Below are 9,675 nucleotides of genomic sequence, written 5' to 3'. Positions count from 1 at the left end.
AGAGGGAGCATTCTTACCTGCCTTTTACAGAGCCAGAATCTGAGGTACACAGAGATGAGCTGATTTCCCCAAGGCACCCCAATGAGTCAGTGACAGTGGTGGAAATAGGGCCCATGTTTCTCTGACTAACCTCTGTTCTTAGTGAGACAAAACACAGCTAGATCCTTCAGCATAAAGAGTGAGGTGTTTTAAAAGAACAAAAATACTCCCTTAAAATTAATGCAAAATAAAGAAATCATCCACCAATGAGTGAGAATTTAAACTGCAGTCTCCCAGCTTCGGTTTTAAATGTCTACAGCCTGGGTGATCAGAATTTTTGTGTGTGCCAGATACGCCAGAGGGCTTGCTGCTTTTGCTCCTTGTGTGTGAACCAGCATCACTGATGTCAGCAGAAGGATCAAGCATACACAGTGTTAGGAGACAGATTCTGAGCTTCACATTACACCTTATGCCACCTTAGTGCCTCCCAAATTCCAGGTGCTCGGTCTATATCCCTACCCTACTTCAAATCACCCCATCCTTGGCACACCCCTGATACCTGCATCCATGCTCTGCCAACCATATCTGGCCAAGGAACCGTCTGCCCTTTTTATTCCACTGGAGTGGCCTAAAGGGCTATAACTGGGGACTGATTTGGGCCCTGGGTTATTGGTGGGTATAGAAAAATAAAAGATGACAACTATTGTAAAAAGTACTGGATGTTTCTATTCTATATATGTTCTTTTACCTCGCTCCGCAACATAGTCTCTGTGACCCTTCCAGTAATGTATTAATTATTGTTATTATTTATTTGTATTATGGTAACACCTATAAGCCCCAGTAATGGACCAAGATCCCATTGTGTTAGGTGCTGTACAAACACAGAGCAAAAAGTCCCTGCTCCAAAGAGTGTATAATCTAAGTATAAGACAAAAGAGAACAGATGGATACAGACAGACCAATGAGGAGTACAAAGAAACAATATTGGTCAGCATGACAGGCAGTACTCTCACCACACCAGCAGCCCTAGCCATTGTCAAGTTTTTTGTAGGCATCTTGACAAAGGAGAGTTTTAAGGAGGGATTTGAAGGAGGATAAAATGAGTTAGTTTTGTGGATGTTTACAGGAAGCTTGAAGCTTCTCCCAAGAGTGAGAAACAGCATGGGAGAAAGCATCTGTCATGTATTTGGTTTCTTATCCTTTCCCCCGGGGGAGAAGCATGTGCAGTGGAGTGTCTTGGTTTGGTAGATTCCCCACCCCCAATATACCTGTGGTTGCTATGTGTTTATGTTTGACAAGGCTAGATCAAAGAAATGCACAGTGATGAGGTTTGTGATGGTCCTTAGTTCTTGGTCTTTAATTTTTTATGTCTGTTACAACTTTGTTTCACAGGTTTTTTATCAATATTGGTAATTTTCATGGTAAAAATATGTTCTTAGTGGGGAGAGAGACAGACAAAACTTGTCCCTCTAAGTAATGGATAAACACAGAAAATTGACACTATTTAAAAAAAACAGTGGAACAGGAACATGTTAGGGAGAAGTGTGCTCTGATCATGGGATTGAAACTACAACCACTGAATTCTAATCCTGGCTTTGCTAATGTAGTTTTGGATAATCACTTAAGGTCTGTTCACTTCAGCTGAAATTGTAGGTCCTCAGCACCTCACTAAAACAGACCCTTAAACCCTTTTCTGTATTTGGGGGGTAATAACGTCTGTCTCCAATGGTGGTATGATAACTCATCTATTCATGTTTGTAAAGTGCTTGAAAGATATTGGGCCAAATTATCCCTGGTGAATGTCCATTGATTTTAGTGGAATTGTGCTTAGAACAGCACTGAATTTGACATGGAAAATGATTTAGTATTAGTATATGAATGAGTAAGTGATTGGAATGACTACACTCAATTGTTTATCTATGATTTCTTTATGTTATTTTGTGCATACAATACCCTGGCTTTACAATATAAAAACAATCTGAATTTAGAACATATCTGCTACTGTGCACTCAGACAGCAGCATGAAAATGAGAACAGACCAACATTCAGTGTGGGAGTTCAAAGCTTACAATGCAGCCATTCTCCTCTGTTACCTGGAAACCTCATGAAAATTCTATTTTTGATTCCCTGTTCCTCCATTTCATAAAACCTTGAGCTTGCCATTTGTTGAAATAACAGTGATAAAAGTGAAGCAGAGACACAAATGAAAACAACAAAGAGTTGTCTCTTGAAACCTTTTGACTGACCATCCTAAGCCCTAAAAACATTTTGTGGGGGATCAACATTTGCTGCCAGGCTGCTAATACTAAATGAAGACCTTCACCATTCAATTATGTTAATATTAGAAAAATGCTAGTGAATAGCCTCCAAATTACTGGTCGATGCTGGCAAAGATGTTTGTTTTTGTATTTATTAGTAGTTGAAACAACATTTTGATTCCTGTGTATTTTTTGAATCTTGATAGAGCCAACAGGTTTGCTTCATACTTGGCAAAGTCTTAAATAAGGAATGGTACAGTCTAAAAGCTTTATTATGGGTTTGGAAGCGAGGCACTCCTGAATTCTGATCCTGACTCAAATACTAATATGTGCCACAAGCCTACCAATCCTTACACAAGTGAGTCGAATCAGTGCTATTCAGATGCACACACATATGCCTCCTAAAAGTAAGAAAACATGCCACCAGGGCTAACCACAGTCTCTACCATGAAGTGTGTCTCCAGAAGGATTCAGTCATCCTGAGGCCAGATCATACATCTTACCATCAGATCTTTGACAGATGTGAAAATTATTCTTGTTCTATCCACACCAGAGTAACAATATGTGGCCAGCAATGCCCCTGGGGCCATTAATGCCTTTGTTAGAACTTGTCAAAGTACCACAATATCATCTGATAGGAGCATACAGGCAAAGCACAAACAACTCTGCATGACCCATTGCTGTGGGACTCAACGAAAGGAAGAATGGTGTGCACCAAAACAACAGAATCCCAAAGTTTTTAGTTTGGGGACTCAACATTTCGCTGCCAAAACCACATACACACAGAGTAGTAATGAGATTTAAAATGCTGATGATGACCTGACAGGACTATTTTCATAAACTGTGAGAAGGAGTTTGAAATAGTTTTTTTTTATTTTCTCAAATAGCCCTCCCTTCACCTAAATAGATTAAGGATACAAATAAAAGCACCCCTACCCTAACAAAATGATTCTTAGAACAATTAACACTGTGGACTGTCAAAAGCTTTCATACCAAAGTAACAAACGCAGTGCGTGGCAGGCGAGCTCAGCCTGACCCACCAGAACACTGCACAGTGAATTTGTCATGCAAATCAAAATGGAACCTGACATGCCCTTTGTTCTTTTCCCTTTCAGGAAATCTACTTTAAATGCCTCCCATGTGCCTTGTTTTGGAAGCATACATTCGAAATGCATCAGTGCAAATGAAGAAGGGATCCATTAAAGATAAAGGAGAGTGGGTCTGGAGAGTCTCAGAAATGTTACTGGGAAGATCTGAGAGAGTGCTGTTTCCATACTGTGGGACTCACATGCTCTATTGCTGATGATACTACCACTGCTTTTGTAACACCTCTTTAGAAAAATGCTCCTGGTAAAAGTTCTAGCAAGTTGCCTGAGTGTAATGTTTGCAAACATCCTCCTATGCAAAGTATACAATAATGATCTGGAGAAAAAAAAGTCATTGTGATTTACCCTTTTTTTTAAAACTTGTTTTGATTTACTTTTTTTAATTCTCTAAAGACTTGTCTAGGTTAAAATGCACTATGCTTAATGTGCATTAAACAAAATCAGTTTAAATGCAATTTAAACTGGTTGAAACACATCTGTAATCAGGGTTTGAGCTGGTAACTAAGTAGATTTTAAATCAATTAAAGTTTTCTGAGATAGACCAAGCATAAGCATCTCACCAACAGTACGCAGCAGAACATGAACTTTAAAGACCAACTTTTAAACATTTGTGCGGGAAATCCTGACCTTGTTAAAAAAAAACAAGAGAAAACTCCCATTGACATCAGTTGAGATAGGAGTTCACCGTTAAGGTTTAATTTTCAGCTGGCCTCCTCTAGGACCTACAAAACTGTGAGATTTTTGTGTGTGCAAAAAAGATGTAGATGTGCCCATTAATTGAAGCAACCGAAAGTTTGATCTTGAGAGAGGAATAGTCCTACCGTCAATACATATGTGAAGCTCTCCTAATTCTCTATTTAAAAATAATTAGCTCCTCTAGTTTGCATAACTGGCTTTTGCATCTGCCAAAACAGGGAAGCAGTCACTGTAAATGTTGGTTTGACCCGCTGTAGGATGCGGATCCAACTGTGATGTACATCTCCAAACTTCCCCAAGGTCAAATCCAGCTTTGTGATTTGGGCCTGTCAGACTGATTTTGTACCTACATTGACATTGGTACATGTACTTTTCCTAGATCTATGTGATCATTTTAATTCTTATAGCAAAAATGCTTGTCTTTGTCAATGCAACTGTTCTTTCTTGCAGATTGTCTGCTTGTCTCTTACTCCTTATCAGTGCTGTGATCGGAAGGAACAGCAGTAGCATGCTATACTTCCCAAAATGTGATTCTCCCCATCTACCTTTTCAACCAGCAGCAGTGACAATGGGCATAAGTGGCCTTTTGCCTTGAGCCTGGACACAACTGATATCAGGTGACTCACCCTCACACTCAGTCCCCCAGCGTAGGCAGGATCTTTACCCATTGCTGTAAATTGGTTCTGAGCCTGAACTTTGAGTCAGATATGTCTCCTACTCACTTTCAAATGTTCTGTGTCTCTGCTGTCGCCCCTAGATCTGAACATCTGTAGGCAGAGACATTTCAGTGAGGAGGAGCAGCAGCTCTGGAATGTATTAACTTTTGGGATGTGATGCAAAGCCCATCTGATTACTCAGTCTTCTGCCTGCTTGAGAAGTGTGGGAGCTATATTTATACCTTTGCTTTGATTTTTGACACTTGGCATGTTAGTATGTAGTTGACATTTGTCAAAACAATTTTTTTTTTACTTTTTGGTGATTTGTATATGATGATTTTGTATTGGATCATTTGTGTATGAGCCCATGTTATAGCCACAATCTAAAATTTAATCAATAATCTCCTACATTAGTCCCACACTGATAACACTATAAAACTGATCAACTTCTGCAGATATCATTTCATTATACTTTCTTGCAGACACGCTTTAACTCAGGGGTTTGCCCACAAACGTCTCAGGCATGATCTTGGAAAACCTTATTCACGTGACTCTCTCTCTAATCTGTCTAGTTTCTCAAAGTGGGCAAAACTGTGGCCCGGCTTGCATGGTTTTGCAAAGAAATTAGGAGGCACAAGGCAACCCTTTAGGCCTCTGTATGGGCTATCCATATGGTGGGTAGCAAAGCAGGGAGATGCCTCACAGAGTTGCTATATCCCCTCTCCACTCTGCATATGGGTAGAACCTTGTGAGGAATGGGGAGAGCCTTGGCTCTATCCTCCAGTGTGCCCCAGGAAACAAGCTGCGGCAGGGATAGACACAATCTGCCTTCCAGTGTGCAACTCTCCTCCTTCCCTTGCGGCAAAACCATGATTTAGCCAAGAACACTGTGACCGTAATCATACCTAAGCACCTTATAAATCAATGAGATTCTTTTTGCCTGTAAGGATTACACTTGTGAGTAAGGGTGATGCACCTCAATCAGCACTTAAAACATGAAGTAAAATCCTGTAAATGCTTTCTGTGGCAATAGCACTATATAAAATCTAAGACACTTGGTGATGTTTTGCAGGTAATTTTTAGTTAGGCTTTTATGCTTATGAATTTGGTGCAGTTGAGCAAACTGTGGAGTAGAGGAGAAACAGTTTCTGCACAGAACTTATCAGTGAGGTCACTGCTGGCAATAAAGAGAGAAGTTCTCCACACCTGACTTACTCCTGAAGTCTCCTTACTCAAAAGATCAGGATTTTTTACCCTGAGTGTTAAAACTCATCCATTATTCTGAAAAAAAATCAAAAACAAACCATGAATTAGGCTGCTGGATAATTATTTTAGGGAGGTTTCCTCTTGACCTCTTTACTATCTATTGACTTTTCCTTTGATCCTCCTTTCTGTATTTTTTTCTGACTGGTAGAGAGCCTCATGTTCCACTGTAAACAGAACTAATGGAGAGAAACTCCAGTCCACATCTGTAACAGACTTCATTTTCACATCTTTCCATGCAGTTCCCCTTTCATCTCTGCATCTCTGTGTTTAATTACTAAGTCTGTTTCAACAGCCCCAGCATTTCACTTGCCCTACCTTTCACTGTTTCCATGGCCTGATGAATAGAATCCGACGCCTGAAAGTTGACCTATTTTATTTTTAAATGAATCCTGTAATAAGTATTACCTATGTGACATTACACTGCATAGTCTTCATAGAAATACGGTTATGATATGAATATGGCATAACCAAGATATACTTTATGCAACATGGCTCATGTAAGATATTGGAAAGGTTATGATTTACTGAATGTGATTATCCAATTTGTATGCATGTATCATTTCTGTATCTGAAGTTAGGAATATTGGCTATGTAACAATCACAACTGGGTGGGTATTTGGGAGACACCCACCAGACAACAGGACATCAGCCTTGATGGGTCGTTCGGAAGAAACAGCAAGACTATGAAGATACTGATCTCTCTCCTTCCTGAGAGTTGTCCTGGGACATAGCTGTGGGACATACTAGGTCAGGTGGTCCTGTCACCTGGTACTAAACACTATCATAGACTTCTAGTAATTTTCCACTAACAGTAGGGGGAGGTCAAGTTTGGGAAACAAAAGATTCCTGCATTATGTAAATCATATTTAAGGCTGGGGAGGAAGGCAAACAGGACTCCCCTCCATTGCCTACCCAAGAAGAAAAACTGCCGAAATTACCTGGAGGCATAGGCGCCGACTTCTGCTTGTGCTGGTGGGTGCTCAACCCTCCCTGCCCTGGGCCCCGCCCCGACTCCACCCTTTCCCCAAAGTCCCGCCCCAACCCCGCCCCCTCCCTGCCCCTATTCCAAATCCTTCCCCAAATCCCGGCCCTGGCCCTGCCTCTTCCCTGCCTCCTCCCCTGAGCGTGCCACGTTCCTGCTCCTCCCCCCTCCCTCCCAGAGCTTGCTACAAGGGAGGAGGCAGAGCGGAGGTGAGATGAGGCAAGGGGGTGGGGAGGGGAGGTTGGCTGTCGGTGGGTGCAGGGCACCCACTAATTTTTCCCCATGGGTGCTCCAGCCCCGGAGCACCCACGGAGTCGGCACCTATGCCTGGAGGGACAAAGGAGACCTGAGGAGAAAGGCAGGGGTGAGTCCAAGCTGAACTCTAAGCTACAGAAACTCTGCAACTTGCCTAAAATAATATTTAGGATGAGAAATTACTTCTTGAAACTAGTCTCTTTAAGATCTTAAGCTTAGTATGCATGTTTTGTTTTATTTGCTTAGTAATCTGCTTTGTTCTTTTTGCTATCCCTTATAATCACTTAAAATCTGTATTTTGTAGTTAATAAACTTATTTCTTGTTTATAACATAACCCAGTTTGTGCAATCCATATCTGAGGGGGGGCAAGAAGCTGTGTATAGCTCTCTTCACATTGAGAGAGAGGGCGAATTCTTATGAGCTTGTGCTGTGCAGCTCTTTCTATACAACGCAAGACAATATACCTTTGCGTCTGCTCTCCAAGGGAGGTGGGCACCTGAGTGCTGGGGCAAGTCCCTTAAAATGAGTCTTCCCAGAGCTGATCTCAGTGTCTGTGTCTTTCTGCAGCTGGGTGTGGCCCTGCCTGTGAGTCTGCTTGAGGCGGCTTAAGAGCCTAGCTCAGCAAGACAGGATAAAGGGGGCCCAGGCTGGAGGAACAGGTGGGCTCAGTGGTATCCCAGTGCATCAGGTGGCACCTTTAAGGGGGGCAACCCGTCCCAATCTACACCTACAAGCCCTGGGTTTTTTAAATGATTTTTTTTCTAAACTATTGTAATTCCTATTTCTATGTCCTGGACTAAACAATATTTTAAGAGTCAAGGACCATTTGTAAACAAGGTATATTACTTTTTTTCTTCTTTGTGGATTTATCACATGCAGCTCTATACGTTTGCTTTTAAAATCAACACTAGATTAAGAGCCACAAAAACCTATTGTTTGGTTTTTTTAAAGGTAAAATTAGAAGGGGCATCTCAGTTAAATCATGACAGAAACCTATAGTCACTCTGAAGACTGGAGAGAAGGGACTGTCTATCAAGATAGCCCCTACCACCTAGTCAAATAATTTACAAATTGGATTTAGAAATTCAGAACCAAGTGTCCAGTCCAGCTCCCAGTGAAGACAATGTAGAGATTTTTATTGATTTAATTGGTAGCTGCATTGTGCACTAGCAGTAAAATTCATCCCATTGCAGAGGGCTGTGCACAAAGTTCATGCATCACTTAAATTCCACTCAAGTTTTTATGTTGGGGCCTAAGTGAGACACGGGGCATTATGCAGATCCTCTGTACAGAGGTGAATTTCACCCTTAACCCTGAACTCCTTAGTCAGTTTTTACAGAACTCTTACCCAGCCAGAATTCCCTTTGACTTGCGTGACAATTTTTCCTGAGTAAAGACTTTGGGGTTGGGCCCTCCGAATTTTTAAACAATGTTGGATTTTTCTCTTACTTTTTTTTTTTTAATGTTACAAAGTTTTCTTATCACAATTAGTTCAGTGTGTGGTATGTCGTTTTTTCCACTGAGTTCTGCTACAGTTAGCGGCGTATGGACTCCTGGGCTTGTACCAGAATGATCTATAACAGATCTGTGACCCTGCTGAGGCCCAGGAGTGGTCATTGTTACTAACAGCTGTGTGTGCCTTTTGTATTCATAACTTGCTATTCTGGTATATCCATTCCGCTGTCTAGATACTACCACAAACAATACTGCTTCATAAACACACCAATAAATAAATTGTGATCTGGACAACAGAGAAGGAACTTCACCATAGGAAAGTCAGGAAAAATGGATCAAAATAACACTTCACTGCACTGAGCACTATCTCCAGCTGAACAAAATAAAGGATAAGCAAGTCAATACAGAAGATGCAACATGTACTTTGCATGCACCCTTCATTCTCTCCTATGTCAGTGAGTCAGCCACCTGAGTAATCTGCTCACCCAGGGCAGTATATTGTGGGTGTATTAGCATTATCTGAGAAGCAAGTTCCTTATACGGGTGTCAGAGATTATGCATTTTGGAGAGGTATGGGAAAAGAAAATGCTGCTGCGGCAATACATTTGAATAGCTTGCTACAAAAGCCAGTCCCCACCTAAACACAAAACTGAGAATCACAAGTGGTTTCTCTGTCAATCTCCCCACACAGAAATTGCATCCAAATCCATGCAAAGAACTATTTGTTCTACGTGGAGCTGACAGTCTAAGCTCTTCTCATTGCCACACTCTAGTCCATCTAAACCAGTGGTCCCCAAACTTTTGAGGGTTGCGTCCCCCCTTTCCCCTGTGTCCCTCCTGCCCCTCTGAGCCGGGAGCAGGGCTGCGACTGATGGTGAGGAGACATGGACAGGGGTTGGCATGGAGCCACAACTGGGCTGTGGTGGGGGCCAGCAGCCAGGCTCATGGGCAGGTGCGGCTCCACCCCCAGCCTTGCTCACCAGCCTCAGCTCCAGGCCAGGAACAGAGCCACAGCCAGCCA

Source organism: Lepidochelys olivacea (assembly GCF_965140295.1).
Source record: "Lepidochelys olivacea isolate rLepOli2 genome assembly, chromosome: 14".
Taxonomy (NCBI): domain Eukaryota; kingdom Metazoa; phylum Chordata; order Testudines; family Cheloniidae; genus Lepidochelys; species Lepidochelys olivacea.
The sequence above is the reverse complement of the archived record's forward strand: the minus strand, read 5'-3'. Positions refer to the sequence as shown.